The sequence below is a fragment of the Grammomys surdaster genome, unplaced genomic scaffold, assembly GCF_004785775.1.
Source record: "Grammomys surdaster isolate TR1022 unplaced genomic scaffold, NIH_TR_1.0 190, whole genome shotgun sequence".
In the NCBI taxonomy this organism is placed as follows: Eukaryota; Metazoa; Chordata; class Mammalia; order Rodentia; family Muridae; genus Grammomys; species Grammomys surdaster.
The window spans coordinates 1,259,194-1,262,747 of NW_021604635.1; the positions used below are offsets into that span (position 1 = coordinate 1,259,194).

General features: G+C 47.8%; 1 long non-coding RNA gene across 1 annotated transcript; it reads left to right on the forward strand.

Moving 5' to 3' along the window:
- Positions 1 to 299: 299 nt before the first annotated feature.
- LOC114622579 lies at positions 300 to 2,625 on the forward strand. Its single transcript, XR_003711635.1, has 3 exons — positions 300 to 469; positions 2,004 to 2,082; positions 2,393 to 2,625. It is a non-coding gene; the product is annotated as an uncharacterized LOC114622579 (long non-coding RNA).
- The last annotated feature ends 929 nt before the right edge of the window (positions 2,626 to 3,554 follow it).

Consider the following 3,554-nt stretch of genomic DNA (forward strand, 5'->3'; position numbering starts at 1 on the left):
CCTCCTGCCCCTCCTGTCCCTCCTCCTCCTCCTCCTGCCCCTCTTCCTCCTGCCCCTCCTCCTCCTGCCCCTCCTCCTCCTCCTCCTGCCCCTCTTCCTCCTGCCCCTCCTCCTCCTGCCCCTCCTCCTCCTCTTCCTGTTCCTTTTCTTCCTCTTCCTCCTCCTCCTCCTCTTCTTCCTCTTCCTCCTCCTCCTCCTCTTTCTCCTCTTCCTCCTCTTCCTCCTCCTCTCCCTCCTCCTCTGTCATAGCTCTAACCTTGAGTATCATCGCTGGATGACCATCAAAACGCTCAGACTGGGCTGGGGCGATGGCTCCATGGATAAAGTGCATGCATGCTGCATAAGTATCAGAGTTCAGACCCCAAACCCTCACAGAAACGCCAGGCAGGTGTCCTGTGGTCTGTCTGCAATCCCATCATGACCAGGAAGCAGAGACAAGATCCTGGCACAAGCTGGCTAACTGGATGAGGTGAGTCAGAGAGTTCCAGGCTCGCTGTGAGACTCTGCCCTTGTAAATAAAGTAGAAGGATCAAAGAGGATGCCTGACATCAACCTCTGCTCTGGCCTTCACGCATATGTGCCAACACACACACACACACACACACACACACACACACTGCTTAGGGCATTCCACCTTGCTCTTTTTAAAGAAGATTTGTTTATTTATATATGGGTACTTTGTCTGCATGTATATCTGTACACCAGTAGACAGCATCAAATAAGTGTGAGTGGCTATGTGGGTGCTGAGAATTGAACTCAGGACCTTTGAAAGAACAGCGCATATACTCTTAACCACTGAGCCATCTCTCTGCCACCGCCCTCTTGCTCTTTTCTGAGCTATGGTCACATTGCTCTCTCAGAGCACAGGCAGCATAATCTGTACAAATATCACTCGATTGGTGGGTAGTAAAAGGTAATGAAGGGAGTATGGTTCCCTTTTTGGGGTCACCCCTATCATTCTGTTAGCTGCTGGTGAAGACATCACCCATTCCAAGAGCAACCTTTCCCTGGTGTGGTGGTTTGATATGCTTGGCCCAGGGAGTGGCACTATTTGGAGGTGTAGCCTTGTTGGAGGAAGTGAGTCACTGTGAGTGTGGGCTTTAAGACACCCTTCCTAGCTGCCTGGAGGCCAGAGACTTCTCCTAGCTGCCTTTGGAACAAGAGGTGGATCTCTCAGCTCCTCGGTCCCATGCCTGCCTGGATGCTGCCATGCTCCTGCCTTGATAATACTGGACTGAACCTCTGAAAGCCAGCCCCAATTAAATGTTGTCCTTTATAAGACTTGCCTTGCTCATGGTGTCTGTTCACAGCAGTAAAACCCTAACTAAAACATCCAGCAATCTTGGAAAATAAGTATTGGTCCCACTCCACAGACCAGAAAAAAATGAGCCTTGAGGATGTCAGGCAAATTGCCCAAGGGCTCAGAAGTGATGGACAGCTTTGCCCAGGCATTTGCTTCTAAGACACAGTAGTTAATTGGTCTATCACACAGCTTCCTGGCACTGCCTCTCATTCCAGCCCTCTAGGAACCCAATGACCTTGGCCAAATCTCTGCCTTGCTTTAGACTGGAGATGAGACCGGGCACTATGCTGTCTTTGTGAGCCCATATGGGTCTAACGTTCTACAGCCCTAAGAGCCGCTCTCTCCACCAGGCTTGATAGATCAGCACTTTAGGTTGAAGGACTTATGGCTTACTGTGGCTGTGGTTGGGATTAACAAGAGACAAAAGGCACTCTTTCGGGCTGGAGGTGTGGCTCAGTGGTAGCATATGTACTGAGCATGTGCCGGGTCTGGAGATTGATTCCCAGTACTGCAAAAGGAAAAGCACATTTTCCCAGTAGCATAAGACCTGATGAATGGAGATATCCATATGACAACTTGAGAAAGTTTTGTTTTCTCTTCTTGAGACAGGATCTTCCTATGTAGCTCTGGCTGTCCTGGGACTCATTCCATAGACCAAACTGACCTTGAACTCAGAGAGCCACCTGCTACTGCCTCCTAGGTGTCGAGATTAAAGGTTTGCACCACCATGCCCATGGAGGAAGATTTAAAGAAGACAGCTCACAAAGAAGGAGGAGGAGGTGAGGAGGGGTGCAGGGATATGGGGCTGCTTCGGGCTGTCCACAGCAGTTGGCCATGATTTGCCTCATGATCCAGCAGAAGGATGTTTTAGCCAGATGCAGATTGATTTCTGCAACTATGTTATGTTTGGAATTCTGGAAACTTTTCAGAGGCGTTATAAATGCTAGGGCCCCAGAGAGGGAGTCGGGTGGGTGGTGGGGAGGGGAGTGTTCCTTTAAGGAGGTTAGTAGCCTTGTCAAAGAAGAAACAAAAATTCAAGGATTTTCCTAATTCTTCTCTCCCCTCTACCCTTGTTTTTCTCCTATCTAGTGTAAGGGTGTGAAACTGGGGTTGTGGAAAAGAAGAACCCACAAAGCAGCAAAGACCAGCTACAGAAGAGGGGGCTGAAGGAATGCTAAGGGAGACTAGGCAGAGTGCTGGCATTGGGACCTGTCATGGGCGCTGCCACTGTGGGTACCTGCACAAGCTCAGCCAGCATCCCAACAGGCAGCACGCAGTGGGCTCGGTGGGCTAGTAACAGAAACAAAGAGGACATGAAAGAATGTGGCACGAGTTAGGAAATTCCTGGGGAATGGTGGGGTGTGGAGGGTTCTGGGAGAGTTGGGAGGGTGAGTCCCACTGCTCAAGATGCACTGTTTACACGTAGGAAATTGTCAAAGAATAAATAAAAGATATTATCCTATTTTTAAAAAATGGATGTCATAGAGCATAGAACAATAGGAAAAGAGATTCATAATACACATTTGCTGAGAAAATTGCAGGTGAGAAAGTAAGATATGGAATAGAATTCTATTTTGAAGAAAAGAAATGATTTACAAAATGTGGAAGAAATGTTGTTAGTGATGATTTATTGGTGGTAAAATTGTGAGTAATTTCCATGCTTTTATTCTTTTATATTTCCTGCAGAGCAGCCCGACTTGTTCTGTGCTAACAGGGACTTGGTGGAGTCATCCATTCTGAGGAACAGAATCCTTGTCACGTTAGGAAATCCACTTACACTCCTCATAAATCTTGTTTTGTTTTTTTGTGAGACAGGGTCTCACTGTGGATCCCTGGCTGGCCTGGAACTACTGATTTAGACCAGGAAGGCTTGGAACTCATAGAGATCTATCTGCCTCTTCCTCCCAAGTGTTTGCATTAAAGATTTGTACCACCACACCCCCAGAACTCATAAATCACTCTTAAAATAAAAACAAATCTTTTTATTTTTTCCTGCAAGGTGGAGTACATCAGACCACAACCTAAGCTAACCTGAGGACTGTTCTGTTGTCCTCTGCTCCGGGAGTCCCTTCAACCATACCCTGGAGCCCTGGGAGGGCTCGAGGCACTGAACACAGGCAATATACAGAGGGGGTCATTCTAAAATGATAGTTTGAATGAAAATGGTCCCCATAGACTCCTAAGAGTGGCATTATTGAAGGTGTGGCTTTGTTGGAGGAAGTATGTCACTGGGGAGCAGGCTTTGAGGTTC